Here is a 13,418-nt window from a genome sequence, read left to right on the forward strand (position 1 = left end):
CGTCACCCGCACGTCTTTGTCTTTACAGAGACGTAACCACTAAAACCATCTGCTTGAGGCGGGGCTTTATCTCTGTGGGTAGAGTGTTCGCCTAATAAGCATGAAGCCACGGGTTTGATCGTAAACTCGCACCAGCAGCTGGGAGATAGAAGCAGGAAGTTCAAGGCCATCCTCAGCTATATTTAGCTTGAAGTCAGCCTGGGATACGTCAGACCTTATCTCAAAACAGGAGAGGGCATTTGCTTTCAAATATTCAAGCATTTCTGGTTCTTTTATAATTTCTAGAAACATCTAGTTTTTGTCAAACTTGCCTTTGGTCATGGTGTCTCATCACAAGCAGTAGTCACCCTAAGACAAGGACCTTTGCTGCCAAGCCTTGCCCTTTCTAGGCTCTAAGCCTCTGTAGGGCTGGGTTTCTCGGGCTGTCCTTTTCCGCTCAGCCAGCTGTGTGTCTGTAAATCCCTCTTGCCTGTTCCTGACAGCTGTGCGCGCTTCCATAGGGGGATGTTTGTCGTGTTGAGTTTCATCCTCAGTCGTAGCTGCTGCCCCAGTAGTAGTCCACCCCACTACTTGAAGGGCAGGAAAGCGTGGGGAGTGTGTTCCCAGCGAGTAAGCTGCCTCTGCGATACGAGTCATTCAGCTTGGCTGAAAACCGTGGAAATAACGCGTGTTTCAAAGAAAAAGTGTGCAACTGACAGTTTCTTAATTCGTAAGGAATCCAATGAGTCACGTTGGCCCTCTGAGATTCTGGAGAAGGCTGACAGTGGGTCAGAATGAGCTGGTTTCTTACTTTCTTTTTATTATTACTAGTTGTTTGAGTTAGCCCAGAAAATAATGGGTTTCCTGATGACATTTTTTGTGCCTATCTTTTTGTGTCATTGTATCTTGCTCAAAATCTTCCTCCCCAATGCTCTCTCCCTCTCATCCTTTCATGGGTCTCCTTCCTGTACCTCAAATGTCCCCTTCTGTGGTAAGTTATGCATATCAGTTTGCCTGAACATTTGGACTCTGGACATCATTAGCTGGGGAGCAATAGGTGTGAAATGCTGGCCCGTGGAAGCTTCTACTCTGTCTTCACTGACTGAAGTCTCAGCCATCCTGAGAATGCAGCCCAAGTTTTAACCTCCATTCTGAAGCATCATTTTCCTTTAAGAAGAAAACCAGTAAACATTTGACTTGTAAGTGTTTAGGCAGATACCTATGTTTGCAGAATCTTTCTGGAGGTTGGAAAGGAAGCATTTGCTCTGGCTACTACAGACTTGGCCTCTGATTGCAGGCCAAGTTAATGTCCTGGGACTTGGTGTACTGTTGCCCACTTTTCAACTGTGCTGGCTGGTGATTCAGCCAGATATTGGCCTCTGTGGGCCTCACTTGTCTGACCTGTTCAATGGGACTGTTAGTTATCTTCCTAGCCTTTTTCATGGGTTATTGGGAGAACCAGCTAAACCTCCTATGCAGAACCTGAAAACCTCTATGGGAACCTAAAATCCCCCAAGAACACATATCAGTATTGATGCATCTATACCCTTAGCTCTGTTAATGGATCTTTGTACCCTAAAAATGGTCCTTTTGCTCACTGTGATATTTCAAGAGGCAGTTGGAAGTACTCTAGTGAAAGGAACATTTTCCCCTCTAGCTGGAGCTTCTCTGCCCATGGATCCTGCATCGGCCACTGCTATTCATTGGGCCTCTGATGTGCACGGCTGGGCTTTGAGCTGTTAAATCTGGTGTCCCTGCTAAGGTCTCCAATGGCCTCACTGGACCCCATCCTGGGAAAGAAGTTCCTATGGAACCATCTTCTCTTTGTATTCCCAACAACTGTAGATACCTTGTGATCCCAGTCTACTGGCAACCATGTGACCCATGTTTATTAGCATGGAGCTTGTGTCAGCGGTGTGTTATTAAGTCATATGATCAGTATGCCCTCCCTATCTGAGGACTGGAGGGATGGGAGGATCCCAAATGTCCTGCTATGGAGAAGACAAGGTCCTAGAGCCTAGGAGACCCTGAAGAAGAATATTAAGCCACACCAAGTATACAGGGAAGGGAAGCCATATGATACTTTATTTGGGAGAAGTCACTTACATGAGAAGCTGAGAACCTGAGCTCAGGGCTCTGCTGGTCTCCGAACCAAGAGAGAGGGTGGTCCCTTTCTCCTCCCCTTAATCCCTGCCTTCTCCCACATACCCATTTGGGCATGGTCAATGCTACGGATATGTGAGCTCTCTCCCTACAAGTCCCTGTCTGAGAAATAGTCTTTTACATCCCACTGCAGATATTTTGTAAGCAAAGGCCACTGTGTGAGTTGCAGATAGAGCATTTGGGGTCACCTGGCAAATGAGGAGGAAGATGAACAAAATAGGAGGGGAGGAGAAGAGAACTATCAACAAGTTTTAGAACAAGAGAGAAATGGGAAGCTTGAAGGCTTGTGAGATAGAGATTAGAATACTGTGCTCAGAGAGCATTGGCTGTGCACAGGCCTCCATCGTCTATACTCCATTGCTCCTAATATGCTTGTCTTCCAAGCACCCATAGGATGGCCCACTGGTATCTGGGCACTCAATGGCTTTTCTAGCCCAAAGTTTAAATACCGCCACAACCCTCCATAAAACATAAGGCCAAGTCTGTTATATACCCCACTCCTGGTACCAATTTGTGTCTTTGGGGTTTTATTGCTGTTGTAAAACACTATTATCAAAAGTAACTTGGAAAGAAAAGTGTGTGTTCCATCTTATAGCTTGTAACCCATCATTAAGGGAAGTCAGGGCGGGAACCTGGAGGCAGGAGCTGATGCAGAGGCCATGGAGAAGTGCTGCTTACTGGCCTGCTCCCATAGCTTTCTTATAAACTCCAGGAGTACCTGCTCAGGAGTGGCCCCACCCACGGTGGTCTGGGCCTTTTCATATCTATCACCAATTTTAAAAAATGACCCACGAGACCAGTCTTGTGGAGGCATTTTCTCAGTTATGGTTCCCTCTTCTCAGATAACAAGTCAACAATAAATAAATAAATAACAGCAACAACAAAACAACAACCAGGACATCAGGTTAGGGTGTGCCACCCCCCCCCCGTTACTGCATCCCCAAATGCAGAGACGAGCATCAGCCCTCCATCCCTTCTTACTTACCTATGTGCCATTGAGGCAGGCTCAGGAAGACAAAGGGAAAGATCAAGCCACCAATAAATAAGGGACAATGCATGGAGCTGTGTTAATCACTCCAGGTTTCCAGGAAGGAGAAACATGAAAGTCAGCAGAAAGATGTGTGTAGCTATGAGAACTGCAGGAACCCAACAGCCAGTGAGGATCAGGAAGTGTTGCATAGAGCCAGGCCACATAAGGGTACCAATCACGACACCAGCACGCCAAGTGGGGAAAACTAGAATGTGTGCAGAAACGAATCCAGTTCTGACTAACATCACTGAAGCAGAAGAACTCCCAATAGATGGAGAAACACCGGCCCATTCTTAGTTACTACAATGATTCAAGTGTGAGATTAGCCAGGGGACCATTGTGTACAGCTTGTCAACCGCCTACAAGGAGCAGCTCCAAGTAGGGCAGGGAGGCAATGGGAAGGAAAACAGAAGTCCTTGCAGTGGTTGTTGATGGTTAGCAGTAGATGGGGCAAACCTAAAAAGCTTAACATAGTAGAGGGGGACAGAGAAGGGACAAGACAGAGAGAGGGGGAGGCATGGAGTGGTGGGGGACACAGGTTCAGGCAGTGACATGAGTTGTCATTAGCTAGCAATGAAATCCAGGTATGTCATTACAGGCCCTGGGGCAGCTGCCCCAGAGACGAGAAGCCGCTGAGGCTCTAAGGATGGTGCAGATACAGCAGGAGCGAAGAGCAGAGGAGGGAACTGCTGCAGATGATGGAACACTCTAGAAAATGCGCGCACTGCTAAGAACAAACAGGCTTACTCCGTGGCGAACCACCCATTTGGCTGGAGCCGGTGGTGGGGAGGAGGGAGGGGCTGCAGGAGAGTGAAGCATTTCTCCAGATGTTCCATTAGGGCAGCTTCCCTCGCCTCCCCCACCTGCTTTCTCCAGGCAAGGTCCCATCAGGACCATCAAAGGACCACAAGGGCATCAGCCAGGTGCATCCCGCTGGCCACCTGTCAGCTGAGCTCATTTGTCACTCCCTAACTGTGAGTCAGCAATCCCTACAGATGTGGGCCAGCACTGGACCTTTGCACGGTCAGGTGGCTGGCATTTACTAAGGCAGTGCTTCAGCCTTGGCTGTTCCTGGGAATCACTGGAGTTGGGGGGGGGGGGGATGGAGGAGTGTACAGGGATGGGGGGGGAGAGCAGAGGGGGTGGAGTCAAGTCAAAACCACCAAAGCCTGAAACATACTACAGGAATGTGGCTAGTCTACAAAGCAGCCTGCCTCTGAGAGTTGTTCGATTACTTTACGTTACATTGTTACATTTCGCTACTTACAGCCCTAAAGTGTTATTTACCCGTGGCTGTGGCTGAGAACTTGTGAATTAACCATGTATCTACTGTCCCCTGGTGAATCTGCAAGAGCTGTGCTCACTGAGAGAAAGAAGTGTGCCCCCTTCCTTCTTATCCTCTGCCCATTTAGAAAAAGCTGTATCCCCTGCCCCTAAATGTTTCTGTTTTCTAGACTCTTAATTGACACAAACAAGCGAATAAAGGTCTTTAAAAAGTCCAGAGGCTGGAGAGATGGCTGTTGGGAAAGTGCTTGCCCCACAAGCAGGAGGACCTGAGTTCAGTCCCCCAGAAACCACATCAAAAAGCTGGGTGTCAGGCCTGGCAGACCAGAGTTTGATCCATAGATCACACAAGGTGGCAAGAGAGAACCTGGGGCTTTAAAAAGCACCCAGTAGAGTGTGTCAACATGCATGCACGCACTCAGCGCAAACACACGTGTTTTTAGCTTTACATTTAGTGAAAGTCGTAAAGTGTGACTGAGTACAACACTTGGCGTTGATCTGAGTTCCATTTGTGTATGCGTGCGTGTGTTACACACACACACACATATACACGTGTACACACACAGTCAACGGTGCAATGCAGTGTCTGTTGTGTTTATGAATATCCCATGTGTATCTTCAGTCAGGCGATTCACCAGTAACTGAAGTAGAGAATGTTTGTGACTGGAAGCCAAAGAGTATGGCACACCCTGTTTAAGATCACAGTGTAGAACGCTGTTCTTCAGGCAATGAGACAGAGTGAGGGTTTGGATGGACAAAATACTTGGCCATGTGAACATCACCTTTTCCCTTTCCATAAGTTGGCATGGCACGTGGAATCCACTGCTGTCTCTCCAGGGGGCTAGGTGACAGTCTTTAAATGCAGGCACATTCTTAGGATGACATGTGAAGTAAACTAATGTGGGCTGATACAACCAGGTTTCAAATGCAGTCGGGAAAGACTCTAAACACAGCCAGAGCCTGCTGTTAGATGCAATGAGGCAAAGTGCCTCAGAAAGTAAAAAACCAATGGCTCCATTAATCTGTGATGAAATTTGGATTTTACACACACACTTGTTTTGCAAAAGCTGGCACACCGCTAGAGTTGTTCCCAAGGTTGCTCTGCCTTATTTTTCCTCTGCCCAGCTGTTTTACATACACGGTATAAATTCCCCAAAGGCTGCCTGACCTCCAAACAAGTTCTTAAAAATATTTTGCAGTCTGAAGTCAAGAAAAAGTAAGGGTAACACATCTAAGAGATTTATTGGAGTCTCGACTTGAATTCTAATTGCAAGCACTTATGAAAATGTCAATATTAACATGAAATAGCTGGCAGTTCTTCTAATAAATGTAAATTGAATTAGATAGTGTGTAATTGGAAAAATACTCCCTCCCCTCAGTCTCTCAAAACAAGTCACAGAATCTGTTAGCTGCAGCAGCCTCGCCCTCTAATGGCTGGAGACTGAAGAACAGGACTAAAGACTTCGGGCTCAGAAAAGCATAGAGACTAAGAAGAGAATAGTGGACCAGTGACCATATCAAGGGCACATTGTGGATGCCAGCAGAAGCAGGGCATGTGGCCAGATGAAGGGTGATGGGTGAAAAGGCTTCACCTAACACAGAAATTGGTAAAGAGTTGGGCATGTGGTACACATCTCTCTCTGTAGTTGGGATTTTCTTTGGACTGCCAACCAACTCCCGAATAAAGACACAGACTTATTAATTATGAAAGCTCAGCCTTAGCTTAGGTTTGTCCCACTAGCTGTTTTAACTTAATTTAACCTGTTTCTATTGATCTATGTTTTGTCTCCGGCTTTTTACATTTCTCTCATTCCATGTGTACTGCTCTCCTGCTTCCTCCGTGTCTGTCTGTCTGTCTGGCCCCCAGCATCTCCCAGGTATCTTTTTACTTCTTCCCCCGAGCCTAAATTTCTTCTCCTACTTACTCAACCGGCCTGAAAAAGCCCGCCCATACCTCCTCCCTTAATATTGGCTGTTCAGCTTTTTAGTACACCCATCAGGTGCCTTAGACAGGCAAGGAAAAACAACAGCCTGTCATTGCATAGTCAAACAAACGAAGTCACCTTGTCTTCGTTTCTTTTCTTCATGCTGTGGTGAAGCACTCTGACACAAACAACTTAAAGGAGAAAAGGTCCACTCTGGCTCACAAATCAAGGGAACACTCCATCATGGTGGAGGAAATAGAGGCAGCAAGGGCTTGAAGCAGTCGATCGTATCATAGCCCCAATAGCCACAGAGAGCAGGGAGTGCATACGGCTGTGTGGTTCCCCTTCTTTCTCTGTTTATACAGTCCGGGATCCCAGACAGGGAATGGTGCCGCCCACAGTGGAAGCATCTTCCGGCCTCAGTTAACATAATCAAGATAGTCCTCCACAGGTATTCCTAGTAGTCCTTCTCCTAGGTCAGCGGTTCTCAAGCCGTGGGTTGTGACCCCTTTACATCAGTGACCCTTTCACAGGGGTTTCATATCAGATACCTTGCATATCAGATGTTTACAATATGATCATAACAGCAGCAAATTGCAATTATGAAATAGCAACAGAAATAATTATACGATTGGGAGTCACCACAATGTGAGGAACCGTATTATAGGGTCAAGGCATTAGGGAGGTTGAGAACCCCTGCACTAAATCATTTCAGATTCTGTCCATCTGGCAACTAACGCCAACCCTCACACACTTGTAATGTCAGTATTTGGGAGGTTGAGGCAGAAAGCTCTCAGGTTTGAGGCCAGCCTAAGCTACATAGCAAGAGACCTTACCCCTGCATGCAAAGAAAAAAGATAAAAGAGAGGAAGGGAGAAGAGAGACCGAACGAAGTTATACATACTTGGTTTCCTGAAATGTGCCTGAAAGCCCGACTTGCCTCCGAGTATGAAGAAGCCTATAGAATAAGCACTCAAGACTGGGTATCTGGGTGGTCATGGTCAGCAAAGTCTGCAAAGCACACTTTAACCAACCACTTTTGTTCCCTTTCATGATAGACTAAGGAGTGTCACAAAGTGGAGATGGTAGCAATAAACACAGTTTGGTATGAATTTCATGAGGTGTTCCATCTTATCCACGTGATATTTTCACTGGTTGTTTAAGAAAGAAATCAGGCATGAATGAATAGAGATGTAGGGGACTTCATTTGGCCACTTAATCCCATAAAACCTCTAAGACAGACATTTCTCTGACCCTAAACCCAGGCAGATATTCAAGGCTGAATGTAAGAACTTTAAGCAAAGTCTACTCAATTTCATGACGAGAATAGCTTCTTAAAAAGCAGCTGTGCAAGAGGTGCCAGTTGTTTAGTGGGGAAGAAATGGTCCCCTGTATTACCTACTGTCCTTTGGCTGTAATAAAATATCATGATCAAGGCAGCTTACAGAAGGAAGCATGTACATTGGTTAATGGTTCCAGACAGAGTTCATCACGGTGGGGAAGGCATACAGCAAGTGGCAGACATGGGGACAGGAAAAGAAACTGAGAGATTGGGGCTGGAGAGATGGCTCAGTGGTTAAGAGCATTGGCTGCTTTTCCAGAGAACCCAGGTTCAATTCCCAGCACCCACCCGGTAGCTCACAGCTGTCTGTAACTCCAGTTCCAGGGGATCTGACACCATCACACATACACACAGGCATACATGCAGGCAAAGCACCAATGCGCATAAAAATAAAACTAAATCATTAAAAAAGTTGTATAAAGAAAAGAAGCTGAGAGATCACATCTTCAACTGCAGTCATGAAACAGAAACTAAACTGGAAGCAAGCTGAGGCTGTCAACTCCCAGATCTCTCCTCTGCAATGCACTTCTCCAGGAAGGCTGCACCACCTAACCCTCCCCCAAACACCACCTTCTTGGGACCAAGTGCTCAAATATCTCAGCCTACGGGAGAGGGGGACATTTCTCAACTAAGCCAACACACACACCAAAAAGAAAGCAACAACAAAACTACCCGAAACCAGACAAGTAAAACACAATGGAATGGTGTCCACATCCAGGCCCAGCCACTCTTGTTTTAGACCTGACTCCTTTTGCAGGAAAGAATCAAGTAACCTCAGTGTGACCTTTGTAGTAAGGTGACTGCCTTGTAGACTGTAAAACACTCTCAATGTCTTAGGTGAACAAACGTCTTGAATTAGATGTGCAGAAGAATTTTATGTGGGCAAAACAGACTTTTTATCAAGTTGAACAGGAAGGGAGGGCGTTGATAGCTGTGTATCTCAGATCTAATTGACCCACTCTATACACAACCGCTGCTAATAATAAAAACCCTGGGAGAGTAAGAGCAGCGATCAGAGCCTCGGCAATCAGATTAGCCTGCGCCAACTTTATTACTTCTAATCTTCTTTCTCAAAGTAATTGTTATTCAGTGCGGATTATGTCTATTTTGCTTCTTCTAATATTGCTTCCTAAATCCTTAAGATTAGCTCATGTTTGGATAAGCCTTCCATTTTTAGCTAAAGTACAATTTGTAATAGAATATGCTCCCTTTCTCCATTCCCAGCACTCATCATGGCTCCTGTTACACAACGGCAACAGATAAAAGTGTATTCTGTACACCACCAGTGTCTTCCTCTCTGGTTCTCTTCCACGTGCAATGTTAGTGGGTTTTCATCGAGCCAGGCGCTGACCAGAGGGTAGCTGTGGCAGAATGGATATAGATTCCAAGTCCCGCTGTAGCATGCATCTATCTCCGATGTTATTATCAGTGAGGGTGCCCCCACCTATTCAGACAAGAAACTCTGGGGCTGTCCTACCAGCTTTCTCTTTCCCTCCTCCACCTCAGATGCACACGGCTGGTATCAGTCTATTTTCTGTTGCTAACACTGGGCTGAAAGGCAGTGGCTGATGGCAGGATGTCTTCAGATACACAGTGCCAGCATCTATTCTGTTCCTGCTGGGGATCATGGGCTATTTCAGCTCATGGTGGAGCAGAAGGTAAATAGTCAGCAGAGAAGCAGCAAAGTGGCCAGACTCCTTGGGTAGCTAGCACATTTCTGCAGGAAATGCATTAATCCGTCATGAGGGTCCTTACCCCTATCCCCTACTCCTTTCATGATGTCCCTGTTCCCAGCACTGTTGCTGCAGCAGAATTCAGCATGTGTTTTGGAGAGGACATGCCATATCTAAACCAGGCTGGTCACAATGTCAGCCTCATATTAGAATATTAATATTTTCTTAGGTCATATTAGAATATTACAATCAGGTTAGAATCAAAGCCAAAGGTCTGAGCTGGTGTGAAGGTGTTAGTGTTACATTATTTCCAGGTGTACATTGCATTTTTTTTCAATTTTTAAAATTTTTTGAGATTATAATATAACCACATTTTCCCCTTCCTTCCCTCCTTCCAAACCCTCACATGTGTCCCTCCTTGCTGCCTGCCAAATTTATAGCCTGTTTTATCAATTGTTATGATATACACAAACCACAGACAAAGTGTGACACGATGACCCTACCAGTGCAATATTGGTATGTATATATGCCCCAACAGTTACCGATAGCTAGCTCTCTAATCGGACTTACGGACTGCTCAACAAGAGGGAAATGATGCCTTGTATTGGAAACCTAGCCAACTACCCAGGGCACAGTGCACATTGTATCTTTAAACGGGCAGGTGAGGATAAGCTCACCAGGATTTTTGGCTAGAACAGAATTGGCCCTAAAACCTGTTGGTCTTAAAAGAGGGAAAGAGGGAAGCATTAGTCTATGTCTGCCAGTGGTCTGGTGGACACCAGAAATATTGCTCTTTCGTATTTTTCATCCAAGTGCCATGTGCCAAGTAGTCTCCTATGAGTGTCGTGCTTTGAACAGAGGGCATAATACACACAGAGCTGCTTAGGCTCATGGTCTCAAGTGACTTCTCTATGAAGCTCTAGCAATGGGCTACAGAATATGAGGCTGGGTTGGAGCCTGGGGCTCCCTCTGCAGCTTCTCAGAGCCCAGCTCCCAGCTGGAGGTGTAACCAACACTCATGTCTCTCACTTCTCACCTGGCCTTCTTCAAAATTGCATTGATTTCCAGTTCATGGCCAAAGCATCTAATGGACAAATCTGATACAATGTTAGCTATCATCAAGATTTTGATATCATTATTATTCCATCAGAAAGCTATACAACCACCAATAAAGACTCTAGGAAAAATTGGATGAAAATAAAGTTAACACTTCTGCCCTTGTATCAAAATTAATTCCAGATGGATAAAGGGATGTTAAAAAAATTCAGAAACTGTATAAATACATATAAGAATCCTCTGGTAATCTAGAGGCAATTGTGCTAACAGCAATGGAAGAAAACACAGAGGAAATGGATTTTATATTTTCTCCAATATAAAAATTAAGTTTATTATACAAAAAGCTGTTATACAGTAGTTACTGCAGTATGATGAAAGCTTAGTTCTTTAATGTACTAAGATATAAGCTCTTAAAAATGAATCTGCCAACTGGTAAATTAAAGACAAAATTCCACATAACCTAAGAATTATTCAGCCATGCTCATCCGTTTTCAGGTTTGTAAATTAAAGCCATAACTGCCATGAACATATTAACTTGGCTGAGAATTCAGAAACTGTTAGTAGTGGTGTGCCTGGAACACCCACCTGAGTGGGGAATCAGAGGTAATATGTACTGTTTGCAAATTTCTGAGGTGTAAATGCTCTCTCCATGGCAGTCTGGTGCTCACACGGTGTTACTGAAAATGACAAAAATGAAGAATATTTGTCTCTTTTGTTCTGAACTGGCCCTAGTTTGTTTGTAACACACAGTGCTATCCAGAGAGCATCAGAGAGGGCACGCCCATCTCTTTCTGGTCTCTGGATTTGGGGAAAGGGTTTGTTTGTAACACACGGTGCTATCCAGAGAGCATCAGAGAGGGCACACCCATCTCTTTCTGGTCTCTGAATTTGGGGAAAGGGTCTATACCAGATGTTACTCAGTTTCCCAACCTTAGTTTTGTGACAGTGTGCCATCAGACGCTTTAATCTTTATCAGCCTGAAGGATGAGAAATGGCCCAAGGGATTTAAGCTTCATTCCCATCTATTTGGTCGTCTTGGTTATTATTCTATTGTTTGATTAAACACCATGAAGAGGCAACATATAGAGGAAGCATTTAGTTGGGGTCATGCTTACAGTTTCAAGTAAGTCCATGGTTATCATGGCAGGGAGCGTGACAGCAGCCAGACATGGGACTGGAGCGGTAGCTGAAGCTCACATCTGGTTTGCAAGTAGCAGAAAAAGAGAAACTGGAACTGTCATGGGCTTTTGAAACCTCAAAGCCCACCCCTATGACATACACCTCCTCCAGCGGGGTCACACCTCTTAATCCTTCCCAAACAGTTCCACAAACTGGTGACCGAGTATTCAAATATTTGAGCCTATGGGGGCCATTGTCATTTAAGCCACCACATCGACTGAGGTTGAATGTCCATGTACATCTTTCAGAGGCACTCATATGTCTTTTTCTTATCACAACTTTTTATATTTTGCTAACAGTATGATTTCTTGAAGCTCTAGATTATTACAGGTTTTAGCCTGTTAATGTCTAAACTATAAATTCTTTCTCTCAGTTTATAATCTCTGTGTGGTACTCTAATGCATAATTTATGTTTCTTTGCAGTCAAAGTTAGTAACTGTTTTTTTTTTTTTTGAGGTGGGGTACATTCCTAACAGGGTTTCTCTGTGTAACAGCTCTGGCTGTCCTGGAACTCACTCTGTAGACTTCACGGAGATCACCTGCCTCTGCCTCCCGAGTACTGGGATTGAAGGCGTGTGCCTCCACTACTAGGCAATAGCTGTTTCCTTTATTGTTACTTCTGGTATTGTGCTAAACTTAGACTTTCTTGACTCTGAAAACATGGAACGCATTCTTCGTGGTGCCTACCAGAGTGTTTTAAATGGTGGCTCTCGTCAAGTTAAAATCTTTAGTCTTACCCCTGTCAAATATAATATATAACCCAGTATTTTTTCTGGATGGCTAACAAATTAGCCTAACAGCACTTACAGAAGATCACGTTTCCCCACTGAATTGTCATCTTTATCCTAAATTCTTAGTTTTAGAGGTATCGTTTTTCTTTTTTCTTTTGGTCACTTATTCTGTATCTTTGGATATCAGAGACTAGGCTATATGCTACATATGTGTACAGGTACATGTGTGACCTATTGCTTAACCATATGATATACATGTTATAGAATATAAAAGCACAGGATAAAAGGTTGTATAATATGCAGTGGGTACTGCATAATACTCATTTATTATCTGCTAAGATTCTGGCCTTTCCTTGCTCGTTTTTCTAGGGATCATTGAATCAACTCTTTTCTGCATACACACTCAGAGAATTCTGTTGTTGTCTGTGGGGTTCATGCTACTGTCTAGATTAACCTAAACCTATCTGGCACTGGAAAAGCGAGGAACCCTGACCATGAGGAATGTTCCACTCGTCCATCCATCTAAGTAGAGATGTGGAAGCCGATGAATTGAGACTCCCAAGAGGAATGTTGGTGCCTAGCTGGCATGGTCTCTCTGCAGGGAGAACTTCAGAGTGACCCCTCACTTCCTGTGGCTCAGCCCTGCATGGTCCACAAGTGGAAACTTCTAAACTGACCTGAGGGAATGAGACCTCTCATTTGAATTCCTTTGAGGTGGCATGCCTCAGACACCTCGGCCTGTCCGTTCCCTCACTGTTAGATTTAGACAGTTAATATCATTAATTAGCTCATGCATTTACCTCCATGTAAGCACCCCAGGTGGTAAAGCTGAGTGGTGCTTTTCTTACTTAGACAGTGTTCCCTGTTTGGTTGCAGCCTGGCAACATCTTTCCTTCCATGGATTCTGCAGACTCTCCCCTCCACGTAAATCCTAGTGTCCTGCAACCATTTCATGCAGACAATTGCCTTTGTCTGATTTAGTCTAATCAAAATGCCCATGATACTTAAAGCTTCTGAACAATACTTATGCAACACCCAGCTCCAACATATCCTGAT

The 13,418-nt window shown here is 44.7% G+C and overlaps 1 protein-coding gene across 4 annotated transcripts in view; it reads left to right on the top strand.

Moving 5' to 3' along the window:
• Ust (uronyl 2-sulfotransferase) overlaps positions 1–13,418 on the top strand; it is a 276,650-nt gene that overhangs the window by 193,470 nt on the left and 69,762 nt on the right. The window lies entirely within an intron of this gene.

The sequence above is a fragment of the Mesocricetus auratus genome, unplaced genomic scaffold (assembly GCF_017639785.1).
Source record: "Mesocricetus auratus isolate SY011 unplaced genomic scaffold, BCM_Maur_2.0 Super-Scaffold_100018, whole genome shotgun sequence".
Lineage (NCBI taxonomy): Eukaryota > Metazoa > Chordata > Mammalia > Rodentia > Cricetidae > Mesocricetus > Mesocricetus auratus.